Genomic DNA, 25,230 nt, shown 5'->3' on the forward strand with positions numbered 1-25,230 from the left:
GAGCCCATGCACTCTAGAGTCTGTGCGCCACAACTAGAGAGCCCAGGCACCGCAACGAAAAACCCCACGTGCCGCAACTAAGACCCGATGCAGACAAATAAATTAAGTTTTAAAAATAAAATAAAATGAAAAATAAAAGGAAGAGGTGAAGTTCTGTATTCTGACAGAAAGAGGTCTTATGATGCTGATGAGTGAAAGAGGAAATTGAGTAAAGTACAGTCAAACAAAAACAAAACATGTGTGCGAGTGCGTGCATAAAAGAAATCCTGGGGGAAAATTCACAAGCCATTAACATTTGTTCTATCTAAGGATGAGAACATGGGACATCACCCCTTTGTATATTTTATGCCTTTCAGTATACTTTGAATTTTTGCAACAGCAAGAAAGCACAACGGAGTCACATCATTAAAAACACTAAATTGGTAAATTCCACTCCATCCAAAGTGAAAAGAAGGAGAGAAAAAGTCATTTAAATAGTGCAGTCATGGTTAAAAGTATAGAGCAAAGCAGTTGAGAGCAACAGCACTAGAGCCAGACTGCCTGAGTTCAGATTCCAGCTCTGCCGCTTTTTAACTCTGCAAGTCACTTGACCTCCTTGTGCTTTAGTCTTACTTTTCCAAAAACTGGATATAATAACAAGCACTTTCTGGGATTGTTGTAAGAATTAAATTAGTTAATACATGTAAAGTGTATAAAAGAGTGCCTGACTGCATACATCTTCAATAAATGTTAATTTATTAATCTTATGCTGTGAAAAGAGTGGATACATAACATTTTTCCCTTAGTTGGCTTTGGTTTTTAATGCCTCCCATAGGCATTAAAATATCTTACTGGATTGCACAATACTGTGACATCTAGAGATCTGCATTTCTTTTTTTTTTTTTTTTTTTTTTGTTTTTTTTTGTGGTACGCGGGCCTCTCACTGTTGTGGCCTCTCCGGTTGCGGAGCACAGGCTCTGGACGCGCAGGCTCAGCGGCCATGGCTCACAGGCCCAGCCGCTCCACGGCATATGGGATCTTCCTGGACTGGGGCACAAACCCGTGTTCCCTGCATCGACAGGCGGACTCTCAACCACTGCGCCACCAGGGAAGCCCAAGATCTGCATTTCTGATACAACATGGCTCCTATACCCAAGTCAAGTATGTTTAGCAGACAGTCAAAGAAACAATGGTTTGTTTCATGCCAGTGGAAAAACCAGCTGTGTTAGATTCATCAAAAGATGGGCTGTCACTCTTCATTGTGGCATGTAAATATGGCCATGGATACTTAGTCTATGAGCAATTGAAGGGGATTTCAAGAATACTTTGTCTACTTTCCTTTTTTTTTTTTTTTACATCCTGGCTTTAGAATTTAGCCACAGTATAGAATACAATTACTCCTTAAAACTGAAGAAGCAATAAACTCCCCAAGTTTGGTATATTACAATTATAATACACCAACAATTATAAAGACTACCAGACCTTGGGCTTCCCTGGTGGCGCAGTGGTTAAGAATCTGCCTGCCAATGCAGGGGACACAGGTTCGAGCCCTGGTCCGGGAAGATCCCACATGCCGTGGAGCAACTAAGCCCGTGCACCACAGCTACTGAGCCTGTGCTCTAGACCCCGCGAGCCCCAACTACTGAAGCCCGTGTGCCACAACTACTGAAGCCCGCTCACCTAGAGCCCATGCTCCGCAACAAGAGAAGCCACCGCAATGAGAAGCCCGCGCACCGCACTGAAGGGTAGCCCGTGCTGACCGCAACTAGAGAAAGCCCACGCGTGGCAACAAAGACACGATGCGGCAAAAAAAATAAATAAATAAATAAAAGACTACCAGACCTTTCACACTGCCAAAACTGACCTCTTCCTAACGTTTCTCTTGTATATTGTTATTCTACAAAGGTTTCTGACTCTTCTTCTATCTTGAGTTATTTTGTACTTCAGCTTAGTTAAGGAAGGAAGGGTGGCTGGTGAGAAGAAAAACAATGATAATCTCTGAGACAAGGCACTCGGTGTGGGCACAGGCAGCTCTGTGGCCTGGGAACCAGCACCCCTGGTACAGATTGCGGGGCCCCACTATCGGGCATTGGCATCCGGGCATCCTGGGAATAGGTATTGACTGTCATCAGCAACACAGGCACTAGCTTTGGCAGTGCCTTCAGTGGACATCAGCCACATAGGATCCACTCTCAGGACAAGCAGCAAAAGGAACACTGCCACAGTGGCCAGCGTAGCTGACATAGGATGGACAAGGTACCATCTTGTAGCATCAGAGTAAATGCTGCAAGACGAATGAAAGATACCTACCACTTGGAGCATAATTTGAAATTCCCTGGGGATTCCTTAGAGGAATTGGAATGAGTTTCCAGGGGAATTTTGGATACATTAAAGGATAGAATGTTAAATTTAGCAATGAACTTGGATCTAGGACTTGAAACAGTCCACAATATGCAATATTTGAAAATGGGGGAAGGGGTATCCTGAAACTATTTCAGTGACTGCTCCAGCCAGTGGAAAGAATACCTATTTTGTGGGGGAATAATATGTTACAGAGGTGTTCGCAAATCTGGGGAGTCTTGAATATCTCCAGAGATGGTCTTCAGAAATGTTGAGTCCTCTGTAAGCTCAGAGAAACTTGATGCTCAGCCCTTTGATTATCCAGCAGATATTTATGCCAAGAATTATTAAAAATATACTGAAATGATTCTGGAAGAAGCTCCCCTGGGGATGCCAGAGAGAACCTGGAGAAGTAGGTGCTGTGATCAGAAAAGACCCGGACATTCAAAAGTCTGGTCAGCAGATCCAGACTGCATGTGAACTTCACTCTCACCCACAACCTTCTTCCAGACCCTCAAAAGATGCATTTATTTTATCTACATGGGAAAGCCCTTATGAGAATGTAAGTAAACTTTAATGTTGAGTTTTATTTTTAAGTATTATTTTGAGTTTTATTGAATTACTGAAGCAGAAGACAGCACCACACAAATTCTGAAATAGTGTTTCATTAGGGAAAGTGAATGTCCACTTTTTTATAGCATATAGGTTGGTCTTAGAGTTCTTAGTTAGGATATCAAAAGCAGGTGCATCTTTGGATTGGTTGATTTCTTAAGTTGAGGGTCAGTGCAAGCAAAGGAAAGGTGCTGAGCAAGAAGCAAGGCATTCTGAGACTGTCACTACAGAACTGGTGAGATAGTTGTTCCATTTCTCACTCTTGAAAATATCAGCAATTAATAATAACAATGTCTGTGCATTGTAGACAAGAACTAGAACAGTTACTCCCATCAATTATTCCACACTTTATATTTCTTCTTAGATTTTAAGTATCCAGAAGACAGGTCTGGAACTCTTTCTTGGTACATTGCCTAGAAAACTACCATGTGCAATTATATATTTATCAGGGCTTTTAAATGTAGTTTGCAATGAATGTAGTTAGAAAAAGCTCTGCCAAAGTCTCTTTGTATGGAGACACCATCCATTTCTGGGGGGATCTTTCAAAGGAGAAGGCAAGAAGTTCTAGACTCAGTTCCTTCTTTAGGACCCACCTAACTTTAAGGATTTGTAGTAAAACATGGTACAACCTACAACTGTGCTCTATGTGCATAAAATGAAGAGCCTCCCCTGCAAACTTACCAGCGAAGGTAATCATGGGAGCCAGGAATGGAGGTTCTGAATTCACTGTGACTCAGAGAAGCAGAGGAAAAAAGGGTGAAGAGGCACGTGGCAAATGAGCACTGATGTGGAGGCCTATGGCGCTTGTCCATCATCAGCGTGGACTCCTCCTGCCATAGCCAACGGGGGTTGGGGTTTTGCTCTCCCTGTCTGCATCTCAGCTGACAAGTTACTTCTTCAGGATGTTTTGCCCATCTCTTTTTTCCTTCCAGTTTTTATTTCTTCCACATAAAAATATTTGGGAAGTAGCAGGATATGAGTTTGACCTTGGGACATCTAGACCATGGAATCTGTATAATCTTTATTTTTTAATGAACCTCAGACATCTCCATCCTATTCGACTGGATCTTAAATCCTAGATAGAAAGTTTTCCATATCAATAAATAGCAGGTTGCTTATTCAGTGTGTAGTTAAAAAGAAAAATGTAATGATCCACTTCCCAGGCTCGCCGGTGCAGGAAAGTCATCTGTCTCCAAGGATGAGGTCAGGACACAAGACAGAAGGCCTGGCGGGAGTAAATGATTAGACAGTAAGCCAATTCTAAGTCATCTAAAAAGAAAGCGGGCCATGTTTTTCATGCTTTCCATGTTAATCACTTCTCAAGGCTAGAGAGGTGGACCCGCCCCACGGCAGTACCATAGGATTACCCTCAAATAGTTCAGGGTTTTAAGCCCATAAAAACCAATTTGCTAGATGCCACACAGTACAGTGAAGAAAATGCTTACTCCGCTTGCAAGAGGAAAAATATATAAATATGCCAAGGTACGAGTACCATTGTTTCTATGGAAGAAAGTCAATAGTCAAGGACCCTGTAGCAGACATGGTTAATTACCTTCACAATGTCCATTTCCCTTCTTGCTTCCTTTTTTTGTTTGTTTGGTTTTTGGCTTTTTCTAGTTGTTGTTGTTGGGTTCTTTTGATCGCACTGCGCGTGGCTTGTGGGATCTTAGTTCCCCAACCAAGGATGGAGCCCGGGTCCTCGGCAGTGAGAGTGTGGAGTCCTAACCACTGGACCGCCGGGGAGTTCCCTCCCTTCTTGCTTCCTCGTTAACAACTCCAATCTTGTGCAAAGGGCACTCTGCCCAGACATAGGCAGTGGATCAGGATCGGTCCTGGTCAGTCTTGACAACCCTGTACCGTGCTTTCTCAGCGTCCTTTGCAGCTGGGGGACAGGGTATCATCTGACTCAGGACTAAACAATGAAGCTTAAGAAGAAGTTATTAGGAGGTGTGTTTCCAAAAAGGTTTGAGCTTCTTTGGTGGAAAGGACAGGTGCATATGGTGCTGCCCTTTCCCCCCAAAACAAACAAACAGAGAGACATTAGCTCCAACCGCCGTGTCACAGAAACAACCCCAGCAGTGGTCACCTCCAGATATTTTGGAGTGTGAGAAAAATAATCCATTATTTGCTTAAGCCATAGTATTCTGTTATTTGCAGCCGAACACATTCTTAACTGATACAGTTCCTCTTCTCTGTCAAACTAAATGGTTCCAAACAATGAGAAGTGGAAAAGGCTCAGTTCCTCTGAAGGAGGACAGCCAAGCCCCAGCGCCTGATCCCCCACCACCTTCCTCCCCACACCCAGCTCCTCCCACAGTGCTCCCCAGGCTCAAGACGAGGGTGGGCCAGTGCAACATGCAGAGGGGTGCCAACAAGTAATCAAGATAAGCACTATTTTAATGCAATAGTGTTTTTTCACATTTATTTTACCATGGTAAAATACACATAACATAAAATCTGCCATCTTAACCATGTTTAAGTGTACACACACTTAAACGTGGTTAAGTTCAGTGGCATCAAATAACGTTCATAATATTGTACAACCATCACCAGCATCCATCTCCAGAACACTTTTCAACTTCCCAAACTAAAGCTCTATACCCATTAAACACTAACTCCCTAATCTGCTCTCCCCCAGCCCCTGGCAGCCACCATTCTACTTTCTGTCTCTATGATTTTGACTGCTCTAAGTATTTCATGTAAGTGGAATCATAGAGTTATCTGTCTTTTTGTGACTTAGCCTCAAGGTTCATCCATGTTGTTGCATGTGTCAGAATTGCCTTCCTTTTTAAGGCTGGATAATTTTAATGTAACAGTTTTAAAAATCAAAAAGACAGGATCCATATTACTAATTCTTCCTTTTGTTTCAGCACAGACTGTGACTGATCCTGTCTTTATTTACAATTTCGGTATTTTGTTCAGCATGTATATTTTTGTGTTCATTTTGATTTTTTTAAATTAACATACTCTTGAACTTGATTACTGAGTTCTTTGGCACCCACCCCCTTACACTTTGTGCCCAAGGTGAATGCCTCGTTCACTGCACCATAGTCTCAGCCCTGGTACTGCTTTGCAAACAAATTAACATGCAGTATAATGTCAAGTGGTGCTCCTATTAAGCGTGCCTTTTATTCTGATGTTTTCATCACCCCTCCAATGGCTAGCCAGTTCCTAGAGATAGTAAACAACTCACCTTTCCAGCAAGTCTTTCATATGCAAACCAACCAATCCAAGCCCATACCCCAACCACTTCACTCAGGTCACTAATCACCCAGGGGCAGGTACCAGACAACAAGGCATAGCCCTTATGCCCAAGGGCCCACCAAAATTATTCAAACTAGCCAATCCTAAGTCTGCTTATCCTGCCTCCTGCCTCACCTGTTCCTTCCCACGGAAATGACGGTAAATCTCTAGCCTATGTTTCTACCCTCCCTCTGCCTCCTGACTGGCCCTGGTGCTTCCCCCATGTGGCCCTGCATAGCATGGCATGTACCCTCCTCAGAAACTGCGAATAACAAACTATTATACCTTTCCAATGGCAATCACCTCCTGATCCTCACTATACCTGAATAATAATAAAGCCTACATTTCGAAACAGTGCTCAGGGAAGGTGGCATGGAGTGATGAAGTGTGCTGCTTTACGTAGGTGGTCTGGGAAAGCATCTCTGAAGAGACGTCTTTTGAGCAGAAATCTGAAGGCAGGGAGGAAGAGGAATGTCTGGAGAAAGAAAAATAATATACTTCCTGACTAGATAATTTGGTCCTTTCTGAGTCATCTCTCCCTATTCTTCTCTCGTGATTTCGACGGCACCATTTTCTTTTGTTTTTCTCTTGCCTTTGTGGCCATGCTGTCCATGGTCCTCACTGCCTCATGGGGTTTCCAGAGCCCCCTCACCTCCAGTTCTCCAAGGTCTCTGATGTCAGTCACGTTTTAGGAGCTGGTTCCTCCCCACCAGCCTTCCTACAGACTGTCCCACAGACACTACAAATGTATCCTGTCTAAAATCAAACTCATTATCTTCTCTCCAATTACCCAAACATGAGAACTTTCAGCACTTCTCCACCTGGATTATAAAGGTGTCACAACTGGTCCTTCCCCTCAAGCCTCTCCTGCAGCCAGTTGTTCATGCTCTACAGTATTGCCAGAGAATCCTTAACATAGACCTCCTGACTAATCATTTCAGTGGTTTCTCATGGTCTACCACATAAAGTCCAAAGTTCCTAAACTATCATTCCAGCTTCATTTCTAGTGATGCCTCCCACAGTCTCAAGCCTTTGCCTCACCACATGAACAACTGTCCCCATGGCCCAGAGTTCACTGACCTCTTTGACTACATTCATCTCCAACTCCAAGGTAGCCATGGACTCTGATAACCATTCCCTGAATATTTTAGAAAATTCCGATTACAAAATAAAGACAAGTTTGTTACAGAAAATTTAGAAAATAAAGAAAAACCTAATGAATAAAATTGAAATCACTACCTATAATCCTACCACTCATTCTATTCATTTCTAAGTATTAACTGAATATCTACTATGTGCAAAGAATAAGATAGAGCTAGATATAGAGGAAGTAGAGACTCTTAAATATGTTTGAATGGAACAGGGAGAGAGAGGGAGAAGGAGAGACTTTTCATATGCTCTTCCCTCTGTCTGAAATGTCCTTCACCCCTTTATTATGCGACAGACTTCTCTTACCCTTAGAAACCAACTGAAGCCGCTCTTCCTTTATGAATCATCCCTGATTTCCCCCAGGTTCAGATAATTACTCCCTGATTTCGTCACTCTGTACCTTGTATATTCATCCATCTTAGCCTCTCTGACATACTGTCAAAGGGTTTCCACTGTCTGTATATCTGTCTCCTCTTCTAGTCTACAAGCCTTGGAGGCTGGGAACCATGATGACCAATGCAACCCTAACACACAGCAGGCCCTGAGAAAACAAATGTTATGAATCGTACTTCATAGGACTTCCCTTGAGTCAGAAAAACCCAAGTGGTTTCAGTACCTGCAACTCCATTCGACAAAAGCTTTGTATATCTTCCAAACACCTCTCTTTATCTTAAAGCATTTCCCCAAGTCGTGTTTTAAATGCAGTAACATATACAACTCATTTTAATGGGACATGTTATACAATAAGCAAGTTCTACTACATACCAAAGCAAATTGGAAGGGCCGTTTGGTACACTTTGTACTCCCATCAAGCCTGCAAAAATCATTTAGCCTATTCTTCTCACTAAACTCTCTGCCAGTTTCAAAGCATTTAAAATAATCAATTAACTAATCCTTGCAACACTTCTCTGGGCTTAGCCAGTACTCTCAGAACAGTTTAGAGATATTGTTTAAAGAAGGTAGAAACGAAAAAACAGCTCTGCTGTAAAGCAATGGGATTACCCATTGATGCCTAGCACCTGTGCAGAAAAGCAGCCAACGCCTAGCATAAGCAAAAAACTTTCACTTCACCAGGGACCCCTGTGTCTAGCTAGCACTCACCCTTTGAAGAAGAGTCATGTGTAAATTCCACAGACTTGAGGGAAGATTACCAGAGCAGCCAGGACCACCTGTGGGAAGCAAAGTACCATTAAGACAAGCAGGGGGCTTCCCTGGTGGCGCAGTGGTTGAGAGTCCGCCTGCCGATGCAGGGGACACGGGTTCGTGCCCCGGTCCAGGAAGATCCCACGTGCCATGGAGCGGCTGCGCCCGTGAGCCATGGCCGCTGGGCCTGCGCATCCGGAGCCTGTGCTCCACAACGGGAGAGGCCGCAACAGTGAGAGGCTCGCATACCGCAAAAAAAAAAAAAAAAGATAAGCAGGAATTTGTGGGGCACAAGGGAAGAGGAGGTCTACGGAACTTGAAACACAAAGATCAACACGAGGTGGAGAGGAACCAAAAATGGCTGCTTTGTAATTGCTCAGGCATTACCAGTAAGGAAGTGATTCAGTATACATTGAGGGGAAACTAAAACATTATATATACTGTTATTATAGATAATACAATATTATTATATGCTATTATACAATACTTTATGTTATAATATATAGTATTATATATATCTCTAATGTTATTGTATATAATTATATATAATAGTTAACATTTTTGAGTATTCATACATATTCTTGTAACAATTCTGTGAAGTAGGTAATACTATCCCCACTTTAAATTAGAGAAAGCTAAGGCTCTGAGTGGTTAAATAATCTCCACTCTGAGTTAGCAAGTGATGAGGATGTGTTCAAGCCTAGATCCATTGGGTACCAGATGGAAGACAACCATTATGCCATACTACCTCCCAGTAATATAAGCACTCATTGAATTATTCTATCTGTTGGGGCTCCAGCAAGAAACAGATGGCACATTGCAAATTAATACCATGAGGAAAGTTTAATATAGGGCCTGTCTACAATGGGTGTGCAGGGCATAGGGAACCTCAAGAGACAATGAAGAGTTGGTATCAGTGGCCCCTGTTAACACCCATAAGCCTGAAGGGGCAAGGTGGCTGCTGGAATTTGAAAGCAAAGAGGTTGTGTGGGGAGAGACATTTTACAGAAAATATAAGGGAGTCCAGAACGAGCCAATGCATTGGCCGCTACAAAGAGAGGGGAGGGGTGATGAACACACAGGCCTCTGTCTCCTCTCTCGCTCTAATCCCTGCCAACACTCCCATTGGCCAAACCAACGTGGAACCAGAGTGAGGTAGTCTGGTGAAGTTGTCCAACCACCTGGGCACAGAACAAGGTGGAAGAGTGTACCTAAAAAAAAAGAAATAGATTGACCAAACATGAATTTGAGTGAGGATCATTGTGTCATGAGATTTCTTCAGGGTCAGGAAGAAGAGGCAAAGAAAGGTTTATTATTCCAGAAGATGAGGGTGGGAGGTAGAGAGAGATAGAGCTTGGCTTAAAACATAATAAAAAGTTACGCTTAATAAGACTATTAAAAAATAATATTATATCCTTAAATTTTTACTTTCTGATTAAGAGTAACCAAAATATGACTGTAAGTGTGGTTGGTTTTTTCTTTGCTTGACGTGATAGCTTGATGACTTAAAGAAAAAGTGAAGATTTGAACTAAAGTATCCAGGGGAAAAAACTGAGCTGAAAAAGCAGCAGTTTCTGCCAATCCTCTTTGCCCACATTTTCCTGGGGATAGTAGGATCATGAGCTAAGCTGCCCCCTTTTGAAGATGAGCAAAAGCATGACAACTGAAGATGAAAGAACAGGGAGAAAAACAACAGGTAGAATACAACCACAAACGAACAAACGAAGGAGGCCTTTCATTAGAATATCAGCCACGGAAGCTGCACATTCCTTGAATTCAGTCAACAGGCAACATATATTGAATAAATACTGATATCTATAAATTCTTTTTCAAGTTTCAGTCTATTTAATTTCTCTGTGAGGATGAATAACTCTACCATTAAGGACTAAATGGGCATTGAGTTCATTGCAGCTCTATTTACAACAGCCAGGACATGGAAGCAACCTAAGTGTCCATCGACAGATGAATGGAGAAAGAAGATGTGGTACATATAGACAATGGAATATTACTCAGCCATAAAAAGAAACGAAATTGAGTTATTTGTAGTGAGGTGGATGGACCTAGAGTCTGTCATACAGAGTGAAGTAAGTCAGAAAGAGAAAAACAAATACCATATGCTAACACATATATATGGAATCTAAGAAAAAATAATGGTTCTGACAAACCTAGGGGCAGGACAGGAATAAAGATGCAGACATAGAGAATGGACCTGAGGACACAGGGAGGGGGAAGGGTAGGCTGGGACAAAGTAAGAGAGTAGCACTGACATATATACACTACCAAATGTAAAATAGATAGCTAGTGGGAAGCAGCCGCATAGCACAGGGAGATCAGCTCGGTGCTTTGTGACCAAAGAGGGATGGGATAGGGAGGGTGGGAGGGAGACACAAGAGGGAAGAGATATGGGAACATAAGTATATGTATAGCTGATTCACTTTGTTATACAGCAGAAACTAACACAACAATGTAAGGCAATTATACTCCAATAAAGATGTTAAAAAAGAAAGACTAAATGGACGTTGAAACAAAAACCTATTATAAAATAATATTTAAATTGAAGTTAAACACAGACATCAACTCCAGCCCATTATTCCTTCAAAGACAACACTGGATATTCAGAGGCAAATGGTCTTTGCTGCCTTGGAAAAAATTATGCAACCTGCTGAGGGACCAGAACTCAGTTTAAAGGCAAAGATGGGAAGACGTGCTATGCCCTTCATGTTTATTTGATCAATGACTGCATCAAAACTGAAGGCAGACAGTTGAATCCCACAGATTCCCCTTTTGATGTACTTCTTGGTCTAAAGGATGCCTCACCTATGGCAGAGTCTTAGCACCATCACCAAACTCATCCGTTAGTCATGACAGGAACGTAGCCAGCTGGATTATCAAATAGTGATGTCTGGAGTCTTCTATTTCACCAGCACAAGGGGAAAGACCCACACCCAAGGCAGCAAGCCCTCCATGGATTTGCCTCACAGGCTGCTGCAGTCTGAGCCTAAGGTGTAACTGCTAGGACAGACATCTCAGATTATCAGAGCTCACAGGGAAAGAGTAGCTATTCTGGTCCAAATTCCTCACTTTACAGGTGAAAGGAAGCAGAGCCCCAGAAGACTAAGGTGGAAGGCACTCATTTCACACCAAAGGGAAATTTGTCAATTTTTTTCCTCTTTTGGTAGAGCTTTAAATCGTTCAGGTGAAAACTTATTGCATTTAGCACAATGGCAGTAGTAAAAAAAAAGTAACCTAAATGATCACTCAAAACAGTAAGCATACTTTTTAATATGCTTATGTATAAAGAGGGAAGTGTCATCATGCATGAATCTGGGGCAGGAGCTGAGCTAGAAATGAAAATAATATGTGGCCAAAGGCAAATCTGAATGAACATAGAAAGAAATAAGATGGAGAGCAGCTGAGTTCAAGGGCTTGTGTAGGTCCATCACAGATAAATGTCCACAATTTACTTTAAAATCTTCAGCATAGACCATGGGACCCAATAATGTGTTCGCTGGTTTCAGCTTTACTCAAGGGGCAGCCGTACGTCCTAATCAGGAACCCACGTTCATGGGGTAAAAGCCCACACACCAGAGTGACTGCTGCTACTTGCACTTTGGGCATTCATTTCTTGGTCCTCACCTGTGCTTTTGCTAATGAGTATCAAGAATTTCAGAAATTGAGTTCCTTTGGTGAAATCAGCAGCATCTTCGCACCGTGGATGTAGAAACAGGCTCTCGCTGGTGAAAACAGTGGTATTAAATATAATGTGGGTTGGTTAAAATATCTGTCACATTTCCCACCCTTGCATGAACAGAGTAAAGAATGGATTGAGGCCTGCATCCTGTATGCTAAAGGGTGAGGCTTGTGATTTAAATGCTCCTAAGTAAACAGAAATGGAGACGGCTGCTGACGCAAGAAACAGACACACTAACACTTCAGGACAGAGATGATGCGATGTTTTGCTTTTGAAAGCAGAAGTTCTTACATATGTAATCATTAATTTTTAAGGTCTTGAATAAATTTCTTTCAAACATAGACTGTATAGAGTAACAACTGGTTACCCTAAAGTTTACATTGTACTAAAGAAAAAAATTTTAAGGAGATCACATGCTTATCTATCCCTACCCACCACCTCACACAAAAATACAAAAGTACTATCCAGCCACAAACACAAGATCTCCCAATTTATGCTATGATTTTCCCCTCTGCATTTCACTGGATAATTTAACTTAAAATAACCAAATGTGTTTTACTGTCCAATTTTCATGTAGTAGCACACCATAGCAATCTGTTGATAAATACCTACCCTGCAGAGCTTCTAGAATAAATTTTTAAAACATACCTCTTGAGATTTTTAACCATTTCCTTTTAAATAATTTTCAGGTTTTTGCAAAACCCCACTTTTAAGCATCTTCAACATGTGGGGTTTGGTCTAACACCTTACCTCAAATATCTTCATAAATTATTTTAGTATTAAGTTATATGTCCACTTTTCATATGGTATGTTCATTTTTCATAAGATACTCAGATACTTTTCCAAACTCTATACTGAACAACTATGAAGAAGACATTACAAATTGACAGACAATAACGTTGGCGACTGCTGGGACTCCTGCAATGTGAAATACCAAAGATGAAGCAGCCAATTGTACAGACCCAAACTGAGGTTTCTTTGCATAGTCCTTTAATGAAATGAGACTGCTGAATTAGAAGCTGGGCACCCCTGACCCAGATTCTTAAAGTAAGGGTAGTTGCCCTAGATGTCTGTCAAGATTCTGTATTCTTAATCAGTGAGCAATCAAAACAAATATTTCACTCCGCTTCATAAATCTATGCTGTGTGATTGCATCTGACACATCTAGGAGAAGATAATCCCTTACAGTTCACTTCCTCCCGTTTCTAAATGTAAGCTGCATTGACTTAAACAGGCCTCTCCACTCTGCCCTGTACTAGAGAGATATGTGGAGGGTTCAGAGGACCTGGTGAAACGAAAATTCCTAACTGGCCATTGGAATATGAGTTGTGATAACCAGGACCCACTGCCTAACCAGGACTGAGACTGCCAGAGTTGGTAGTGTTCTCCCAAATGAGGCGCAGGAAGAAATTAACATGGGGCTCTTTCAACAGAAAAAAAGAGTATCGGTATGTATTTCAGTGTTGTTTATTTCAACACAGTTGGCAGTAGCAAGATAAAAAGAGGAAAACAGGAAATCACCCCAATCTCCATCAACAGCGAAATGCTTGAATAAATTATAGTCCATTCATTCATGGACTATTATGCAATTATAGAAGTGATAAAACTTGCAGGTTAAAAGTGTGGAGTGTATACCAAACGTAAGGTAGATAGCTAGTGGGAAGCAGCCGCATAGCACAGGGAGATCAGCTCGGTGCTTTGTGACTGCCTGGAGGGGTGGGATAGGGAGGGTGGGAGGGAGACGCAAAAGGGAGGGGATATGGGAACATATGTATATGTATAACTGATTAAATTTGTTATTAAAAAATAATAAAATAAAATTTTTTTTAAAAAGGATCATAAAAAAAAAAAAAGTGTGGAGTGTAAAGTCAGACTGCCTGGGTTTCTCACTCCACCACTTCCTGATCTGTGTGAGTCTCACAAATTACTCAGTTTATCTAGACCTCAGTTTTCTCAAATGGCAAAAGCAGATAATAACAGTACCTACCTCACAGAGTTCACAAAGGCATTAAATAAAGTATTTTCAAGAGTGATTTGGACATAGTAAGCACTCAGTAAAAGAAATTATTAATGATTAAAAGAATTAATCGTCTAGTTAAGGCTAACAAATGAATTGCACAGATGTCCTTGGTAGGGTAATGTTCACGGTAGGATAATATTAAAAAATGACCCTATGTATCTGTATGTATTTGCCTAGAACATAAAAAGCTGTAGAAGGATACATACCACTGGAAGGAGAGAGAGAAAGAAAGAATAAACTTTTTCTTTATATACTTTTGTGCTGTTTAATTTATTATAATAAGCAGGAATTACTTATGTAATTTGTTAAATCCAATAAAGAAAGAAAAATGTGCATTAGTATCCAAGCATGTGTTTGGATAGGTGAAGTCAGGAGGCATCTGGCCTTGGGCCTAGATATGGAAACCAATGCTGGGGTATAGCATTGTGGCAGGTCAGACCTGACTTCTTAACTATTTATCTGTTTAGCTGGACTGAAAACCCCTATAGGACACTGTTTGTTGCTCATTGTGTCAGTGCCCACAGATGTTACATTAATGGGTGGCTCCATCCCAGAGGGCACTGATTTTGCATGCGTCAGTGAAGATAGACTAGGTGATACTGCAGAGGCTCCAGCAACAAAGGTTTCTTTCTCATTCACATTACACCTCCAGTGCTGATCAGCCACAGCTCCGTGCCAGGCTTCACTGGGCAACCAAGCTGATGGATCCCAGCCTTCATGTGCAGCACTGCTGAGCTCATGGCAGAAGAAGAAAAAGAATGCAGAGCTACATGTTGGCTCTTAAAGCTCTGCCTGGAAATGACTCATCTCTTCTCTTCTGCTCACATTTTATTTTCCAGAGAAAATCAATCACATGAGCGTGCATGAGTTCAACAGGATGGAGATGTGTAATCTTCTCTCAGGGAGGGCATCAATGTGGGTGAAAGGTCCTGCAGCCGACTGCTTGTGTTTCTCCATTACTCTGTATTAGTCACACATCTCCCTTCTCTTCTTGAGAAGAGGTTTGCAGTCCCTTCTCTGAACCCCTTGGGCTAAATACATTTCAGAATTCAGAATTTTGCAGATGTTATTGTGCAACCATATTTGAGGTAATACACTAAACAGGATATTGGTGGCGCCTTGTATTAATATTTCTGCAGCAAAATACATAAATATCCACATTAAATGGGATAAAGACCAGAAATAGTCTCATTTCAGTTTAGACCTTGTATTTCCACCAAATAAGTCTGCACCAAAATTATGGGGAAAAAATTAGGATTTTCAAAGCCTTCTGGAATTCATAATTGCAGGTAATGGTTTGTGAACAAGTATAATCAAGAATTAGCTATAGAATAATTCTGCTTTAATGTCTCTTCCTCCCATAGAAAGGAAGCACAAGTCATAATTAATGAGGAATTTAAAGGAAAACCATATATTTCGGCAGTTCCATGAGGCTTCCATTCTACTTCCTGTCAGGAACAGTATGATTTCTGATTTATGATTTATTTATTTTTATTTATTTATTTAAACCCAACATCCCAGGTCTAAAGCAGCCAAAGAATGAAATCCAAACCCTTGAACATGCTTCAAATTTCTCTTTATTGTAGCTTGACTTATGTTCATATCAAAGCTATATTTGAATTAATTCCAGGAAGGTAAAGTTCCGATGTTTATTCAGGAATTTGGACCTAATAAGCAACATTATGCTAGGGAAATCATCTCGAAAAAATATTCAGAGAAGAAACCCAAAACAAAATTGGATGAAAAGCAAATATCTCACACCAACCCCAGTCTTCAGGCAATCCATGGCAAAGGAGACTGGTTGGCCTGCTCTTTGCTCTAGGAGAACATATAGCAGTCACTATTCCAGGAGTTGGTGTGTGGAAAGGAAGAAAAATTATGGTCAAATGATCTAGGTTTGATTTTCAACTCTGCCACTTATTTGCTGAGTGAGACTTAGCAACATTCTGAGCATCAATTTCTTATTTAGAAGACAAGGTTAGTGAACCATCTTGCCTATCCAACTACATCACAAGATTGCTGAGAGACTCAGCGAAGGAAACATGGGCAAACCTACAGCTCTGTACCAGTGCTAATCCCTACTGTGATGCTGGCCCCTTAGAGCTGTCCTTAGGTCAGATATGAGAATCCCTTTTCCAACCATCTTTCCTCCTCATGAACACACAGCAGAGACAATTTAAGAGTTCACTGGGCTCTTCCCATCTTGCGGTACATCCTGTTCTTTTAAATTCTATGTAAAAACATATGTTCTTATCCAGAGTTTGGCTTTGTTTTAAGGATCTGTGTGTTTATCTAGTTCCTACTATCTAGGAAAAATAAAATTTTCTAAGAGAACAGTCTATGCAAATTTTTCATAGTGATATCAGCCCCAGGAGTTCATTTGACAAGCTGCAATGACCATCAAGAAGGCAAGCCAAGTCAGAGATTAAAAAATAAATAAATAGGAAGATGAATTGGCACCATGCTGGTTCAGCCTGGGCTTTAATTCAGACAAGACTCTAATATTCCAATTTGAGGGAACATAGAGGCAAGCAGTTGATTTAAGTAAGGCAGTAAGATCATAAGTGACTTTTCTTACTGTTTTACAGCAAGTAAGAATTGAGAAAAAATATGTATTTATTGACTCTATTCTGGTTCAACACCATGAATCAAGAATTTCTGGTGGAAAAGTTGGCTCATATGACATGTGAGTTTAAGCAGGGGGAGGGATGGAGGAGAAGAAAAGTATTTGTTTCAGAGTCAGGAGTAGTAATTACAGTGGCCTTTTGTAAATTTTAGGCTCCAGAACTGTTCAGTTTAAGTCCCTGATTTGGAGAGGTTGTTTGCCCTTCTTCTATGAACAGTTCATATTACAGGGAGGAAATCCTATCAGGTCAGTATCTTGGAACAGCAAATCAATTTTTACCTGTTATTCCTAAGAGTTGAAACAAATATGAGAAATATCTCTTGATAACAGAGGGGACCACAGGAATTACCATGAACAGAAGAAAGAGAATCACAGCTTTCGTGTTCTTTATTCAAATAATTTTCCTTCTAGGTTGCCAATCCTATAATTTATACTCACTTTTTAATATGTGAAACTCTTTACACAGCCTCATTCAACATTTGGCCAGCATTAACTGAGTAACTGCTACAGGAAATAAAAAGAAAATCAACATAATGCCCACCTATATAGAGCTTAAGTCAAGGTGTGGATAAGTTCTAGGTTCCGTTGGAAACAGGATCCAGACAGCCAAGAGGGGTGAGTACTAGAGGCCTGCTTTGCCAGGTGGGGATCTGACAAATACTATCAGTAAGAGTTTCAGGGCAAGTGAATGAGACTGAAAGAATCAGTCTTACAAGGGGTGTGTCCCAGAGAGGTCAGCTAAAGCTGGGAGGCACTGGTAGGTACCATAGCTCAAGACAGATGAGGGCCAGAGTCTGGAAGGTCAGAGATAAAAGCAAGAAGCCAGGAACAAATGGGCAAGACTATCAGAGGCCCTGATTAGAGGTCCTTTGCTCTCTGCCTTACTTTATCCTCCCTCCCAGCTAAGCATGGGCAGCCCTACTGGAGCCTACAAAAGTGTGTGAACAAGCATGACAATCTTGAGTCTGCAGGAAGGTTCTAACCTAGACAGGTGCAGGGGCAGAGCTGCTGGGTTCTGTGAGGTCGGAATGGCGGCATGTTCAAGTCCTCGAGGGCACCGCAAATGTGCTACTTTGTAGCCAGACAGGAACACCCAGAGCCCAAACAAGCGATCCAACGATGAATCTGGTGGGGTGTACAATAGGGAAACAACCACTTTTAGAATTAGTTCTGAATGTTCACACACTCCCCAATGCTAGAGTGACCTGACAATTTCTTGGAACAAATCCAATATCCTTTTCGAAGACATCATGTGAGTATATCACAGACAACAATGCTTCTAATAAATCAAATAGGGGGTGCATTTTCAATGACATACTTTATTAGGAATTACATTGATAGGGGCAGAAAGATATAGTGATGTTCTTGGTTATCAGAAGAGGGAGTGGATCAGAGAATGAAAATATGTTTAAATACTTCTAGGATACCATCAAATGAGTTGAATGCCATGAAGAGGGATCATGATATGACTTTCTGTTCCATGAACTAAGATATGGCAGGCCAGCTGTTCATGAATCTGGTCCCGAAGCTTTACTGCAGACCTGGTTCCCTGCAGTGGCAGAAGGGCTGGCTAGCTGAAGGCTCAGGAGGTGCACAGAGCAGCAGATAAATTTGGCTGCGGCTTGGATACAATTCACAGCCTACAGAACAGACTGCTTCCTTGTGTGGTTTTGTTCAAGGTCAGGATTACACTCTGGAAAAAAACCTCCCATGCATGAGTCAGGCAGCCAAATACTATTGTGGTTAAGACCCTCTGGCAGGGGCCCTTCCAGGGTCATGGAAACTGTTCAAGCCACTGCTTTGTCATCTCAGTAGGGAAGGGTTTCCCATAGCCACCCAGGAGCCCTTGCCCATCACTAGGTCACCGGATTTGTCATCTGTGTGACACAAATGATATTATCTACAATTCTGACTCCAATAATTTCTGACAACAAACCACATCTTCCAGCCAACCTGATTTAGAGCTGAAATGATGTTTCATCACTTCAGTCCCTGCTAGTTGGACACTAAGCATCACTTTCATAACATACAATCAGCAGGCTCTATTTGGGCGTGCTGCAGAAAATGGGCCCTGGTGACTTTAAAGCAAACGGCAGAACCCCAGCACCCCCTTTCTGGTATTCTGATCTTGTAGATCTGAGTGGGGAGATGCAAGAATCTGGACCAAAGCACGCACCCAGGTTTTTCTAATGCAAGTCAAAGGCCCATGTTGTGAGAAACCATTAGTAAAGAGGCTGAAATGATGCCCTGGCCTGTGGATATATTTTAAACTAAATACAGAAAACAACCCCTTCAAGCAAAAACACCATAAATTCAACAGCATGAAAATTCTGCTGTGGTTTAATTCTAGCGCTGGTGGTTTTACCTATGATGCAAATGCCCTGAAGTTTAGTATTAGTCTTTAGCTTCACAAACTATTCACGAGAAGTCATAAATTTTTTATGAAAATTCTGATCCACAAATGACCAAAGAAACTCAATATCTTATGCATGATTGTGTCAATCATGCATAAGAGGGAGATTAAGCATTATGCCATATCGCCTAACACTATGTATTTTCTTATTTGGGTTCATAACCCAGCATCTTGGACTTGGACTCTATTTTAGCAGCAATAATGTGACTAGATTTATGCACCAAGGCAATATGCCTCACATAATGCAAGTGCTTGATTTACAATTGATTAAAGCTCGTGATGCACAACTTAATGAAAGAACCACTTTACTTGTCATCTCTTTAATTTCAACCCTCCTTTAAGCCCAAATTTATTTTGCACTTCTACAGATTTTTCTCTACCTTTTTTCTCTATACCACTACTAGTAAATTGTTATTTGGGACATAAAACATAATATGTTGCCAAAACTAAAGGAAAGAGGCAGAGGAAGATTAAAAAAGACAAATGAAAAGGAAAGTGAAGGGAAGAGAAGAGTGGGAAAGGAAGAGGAAGAAGATGAAGAGAAGGAGGAAGAAAATGGCTCCACATTGGTCCCTTCCATGCAAAATGTGCTACTGTTCTTGTGCACTCCTGAAGTGTTCAGCAGCCTCTTGTTCCATCCACCACCTCCACCTTTCCCTTCCACTCATCCAATGACATGAAGTTCCCACTATCTCTCCCAACTCCAGTGATTTAGCCTATGTGAGCCCAAGAGGCTCGTAGAGATTCAGCAAAGACTAAAAACATACTTGGTGCCCAGCCTTCTGCCTCATTCTTAGAGAGGAGACCACTGCAGGTGACACACCTATGCTGGAGGTGCCCCAGCTCATCCCACTGATGCTCTATCCAGCAACCCGTAGTCCACATACTGCTAGGTCTGGTCACCCACCTGGTGTTCTGAATTCAACCTCTTTCCCATCTGCACTGAGCTGGCACTCAACAAACACTTAGAAGCATATATTAAGTGTGGGTACTGTGTTTGATGCTGGGATGCAGAGTTTAAAGGATTGGGAGTTTATACCAGAGTATAAGGGGCAGACATAAAAACAGATATTCAGCCCTGCTGGAAGAAATTGTAGAAGATTTTTCTCAAGGAGAAGACACCAAGGTCGAGTCTCGAAGTATGAGCGGGAGTTTGCCAACTGAAGGAGTAGAAGCAAGGACTGATTTAGTTCAAGAAAAGGAAGAGGCAGGACCAAAGGCATGGAAGTGTGAAATATTTGGTGTGGGTGTATCCAACCCGTTGAGCATCACTGGACCCTGAAGTATGAAGCCCAGCAGGGTGCTGCATGAAGCTGAAGGCCAGAGGCCAGGATGTGGAGAGCTTGAGTGCCTCATGGAGTACCTTGAATTTATTTATTGAATTATTATTTATTGCATTTATTGAGCAGTGGGGAACTGCTAAGAATTTTTCCTTTTTAAGAATGATACACCAGATTTGCAATTTAGGAAGACTTCACTTGTGGTGGTGTGAATCTTGCTTCTGAGGTGGGGTGAGGCAGATTGTAGGGGAAACAAGGTTAAAGGTATCAAGACCAGTTAGGAGACTTCAGTAACAGTCCAACTCAGAACTGATGAGATTCCAATAAGGACTGAAGAAGCAAGCATAAAGAGGAAGGGATAGGGACTTCCCTGGTGGTCCAGGGGGGTAAGACTCCATGCTCCCAATGCAGGGGGCCCGGGTTCAATCCCTGGTGGGGGAACTAGATCCCGCATGCAGGTTGCAACTAAGAAGCCTGCATGCTCCAACTAAAAGATCCCGCATGCTACAACTAAAGATCCTGCATGCCACAACGAAGATCCCACGTGCTGCAACTAAGACCCGAGCAGCCTAAATAAATAAATAAATAAATAAATAAATAAAAGAGTTTTTTTAAAAAGAGGAAGGAATGGATCTGAACAATTCTTTAGAAGGCTAAAGCAATTGGGTGTGTCAGATAAGGACAATTCTAGGGATGTTTCCAGGTCTCTGACTCATGTGATTCGCCAGTAAGTTTACTGAAACAGGAAATGAGGAGGAAAAACTCATTTGGGAAATGATGAGTTAATTATGAATTCATCATGAATTCCAAACCCCTTTACACAAGCCATTCAATGTCCGCAGACTCAGAAGAGTTTTTAAATGCTACTGGCTGTATTATAAAAAGAGGTGTTTTCCCCAAGGGTTTGTTCTCTGCAGTTGCACTGTCTAGATTTCAATTTGTATCTTCCTGACTCCATTACGGAAAATGTCCACATACAGGGAAGACGTGTTTTACTTTCAACACTTATTTCATCACCCTGCTCATTCAATGCTGTCCTGTCCACATTTACCCTTTTGATGTTTTTGGTGTCAAAGATGGGCTGCTGTGTGTCTAGTGATTCAGCCAAGCACCGAGAACAGGCAGGATGAGCTCTGCCTTATTGTTAAGAGAAAATCCTAAGTGCTCTGTCTGTACCTTTTTATTTCATATTTTAAAAGATCAAATATGACAATTTATTAACATATTAATTCTGTGTAATAGATATATGGATATTTGTTACACCATTTTATTTTTTATATTTTTTTAATCCTCAGATTTAATTTCCATAAAATCACCTCATAATTATCTTTCATCTCTTTATTCCCAGCAATCATCCCTCCCTTTTTCTCAAACACAAAACTTGGCGAATAGCTGCAAACGATGTGACCAACAGGGATTAATCTCCAAAATATACAAACAGCTCATACAACTCAATATCGAAAAAACAAACAACCCAATCAAAAAATGGGCAGAAGATCTAAATAGACCTTTCTCCAAAGAAGACATACAGATGGCCAACAGGCACATGAAAAGATGCTCAACATCACTAGTTATTAGAGAAATGCAAATCAAAACTACCATAAAGTATCACCTCACACCAGTCAGAATGGCCATCATCAAAAAATCTACAAACAATAAATGCTGGAGAGGGTGTAGAGAAAAGGGAACCCTCCTACACTGTTGTTGGGAATGTAAATTGATACAGCCACTATGGAGAACAGTATGGAGGTTCCTTAAAAAACTAAAAATAGAACTACCATACAACCCAGCAATCCCACTACTGGGCATATACCCTGAGAAAACCGTAATTCAAAAAGAGTCATGAATCCCAATGTTCATTGCAGCTCTATTTACAATAGCCAGGTCGTGGAAGCAACCTAAGTGCCCATAAACAGAGGAATGGATAAAGAAGATGTGGCACATGTAGACAATGGAATATTGCTCAGCCATAAAAAGAAACGAAATTGAGTTATTTGTAGTGAGGTGGATGGACCTAGAGTCTGTCATACAGAGTGAAGTAAGTCAGAAAGAGAAAAACAAATACCATATGCTAAAACATATATATGGAATCTAAAATAAAAGGTTCTGACAAACCTAGGGGCAGGACAGGAATAAAGACCCAGATTTAGAGAAGGGACTTGAGGACACGGGGAGGGGATAGGGTAAGCTGGGATGAAGTGAGAGAGTGGCATGGACATATATACACTACCAGATGTAAAATAGATAGCTAGTGGGAAGCAGCCGCATAGCACAGGGAGATCAGCTCAGTGCTTTGTGACCACCTAGAGGAGTGGGATAGGGGTGGGATATATGAGGATATATGTATATGTATAGCCGTTCACTTTGTTATAAGGCAGAAACTAACACACCATCATAAAGCAATTATACTCCAATAAAGATGTTAGAAAATAAATTAATTAATTTAATTTAATGTAAAAAAAGAGACAACTGGCTTAAGAGGATGTGGTATATATATACAATGGAATATTAGCCATATAAAAGAATGAAATAATGCCATTTGCAGTAACATGGATAGACCTAGAGAATATTATACTTAGTGAAGTAAGTCAGACAGAGAAAGACAAATATTATATATCACTTATATATGGAATCTAAAAAATAATACATATGAATCTATATACGAAACAGAAACAGATTCACAGACATAGAAAAAAAACTTATGGTTTCCAAAGGGAAAAGGGAGTGGGGAAGGATAAATTAGGAGTACGGGATTAACAAACACAAATTACTATACGTAAAATAGATAAGCAGCAAGAATTATGGATAGCACAGGGAACTACATTCAGCATCTTGTAATAACCTATAATAGAAAATAATCTGAAAAAAATATATATATATATAACTGAATCACTTTGCTGTACAGCTGAAACTAACACTAACATTGTAGATCAACTATACTTCAAAAAAAAAGATATATCTTTTCCAAATTAAAGTTCTTATTGAGATGCTGCAATATTACCAGAAATATGTGTGCATTAGTATACAATACATGTTATATACAATTATTAACACAATATATTAGTATACATATATTCCAACCTGAGTTAACACAGCCACTTTGAATACCTCTGCTTACTCTCTAAGAAAATTTACAAAGAGAATATTAAAAATAAGACATCAGTTCAAACTTCATGGTACACATTTTTTTGAAAGACTCAGTGATCCAACATATCCCCCAAAGGTTTGTTTAACATCACAGTTAAGTTCCCTGAGAAGCAAACTCTGAAATGGAGTTTGCATGCGGGGTATTTATAAGAAAGTGCTCTCAGGATCAATACCTGGAGGGAAGGGAAGGAAGCAGCACTGGCAGAGGGAGAAGCTGGGCCACAGTGCACAGCCTAGGCTTCAGCTGGTCCTAAGGGTCCTTCAGAACCCCGAACCTCTCAGCTGGGGCTGGGAGGGAGGGGCGGGCGCCAGGTCTTTATACCTCTGCATCAACCAGGCAGCGCATTCATCACATGAGAGCTGCCCTTGGGCAAAGAGGGTTTCTGTAGCCCAGGGCAAGTCCCAGGAGAGAAACAGCTGGGAGCTGTCCACTGCCAATATTCCTAGTAGTTGGGGTAATAAGGGCTTCAGTCCTGAAGGGAGATTCTGATAAGCACACTACACGATCTACTTACATCTCAGAAAGGAGGCAAAATTGTCATTAATTACATGTTGAATTAACGTCAGCATGGTGACCTTCAGCAGGTCACTTGAGGCGGTGGGACCCACTTTCCTTATCCGACAAACAAGGCAAGATAGACCCTTCTCAAGTTTCTTAGCCCTAAAGATCTAGACGTGGGCTAACTTTATCATGCTGTGGAATTGTGTTCTTACAGTATTTATACTTTCTATATATATTTCTGTCCCTTTGAATAAACAATACGTGCCATACATTTATGCTCACTTTATATGACCTGAATTAGTGGAAGCACTTTGAATGTCTCTGATAGCCCTAAGGAAGATTTAGAAAAATTATAGAAAGATGTTTCTCTGTTTTAATGTCATATTATTTGCCATACTTATGATTTATTTGATTCTAAGTTAATTGGTAAGAACATGCAGGTTTTCAACTGTGGTGTTATTCTCATCAGAAAATGTGATTTTTTAAAATCTGCTTGAGGACACAGTCTCCAAGAACGTGTTGGAGCAAAAAAGCCAGGATTGTCTGCAGTAAATCACCAAGAGAGAGGATACACCCAGAATAACAATGAGAATAAAAATGATATAATGCTCTTTGTCCATGCAACAAGAACTAAAGAAATGTCCTGGGGAAATATAGGCCACTTCAGGAAATACACTGCTATGATCATCTAATGTCTCACAAAACAATCAAAAGAAGGCATAGATCTACATTTTGAGGGTGTGGCTAATGGCTTGATTTGTTAGAGAGATATTTCCATAGATTCCACTAATCAGGACCATGAACAGCAGAGAGGGAGTAAAACAGAGCATCCTGAATGTCTTAGAACTCTGGGTGTCAAATGAAATTGGCAAACCAATAGTGATGCTGTCTGTGTCCTGAGTTCTCTGGAGTTGGTGTCAGTGCCTGGACACTCGTTGTCCTAAAACTCCAAGAGAAGGCATTCTCTTTCCACTCCCTTTTATCAACATTTGTCCCTACACTGTCAACCCACTTTTCTGATCAGTCAGGCTGACCTGTAATAAAATAGACCTTTCTAGACATATTTCCAAAAATAGCATTTAAAA

This window comes from Mesoplodon densirostris, chromosome 1, assembly GCF_025265405.1.
Source record: "Mesoplodon densirostris isolate mMesDen1 chromosome 1, mMesDen1 primary haplotype, whole genome shotgun sequence".
In the NCBI taxonomy this organism is placed as follows: domain Eukaryota; kingdom Metazoa; phylum Chordata; class Mammalia; order Artiodactyla; family Ziphiidae; genus Mesoplodon; species Mesoplodon densirostris.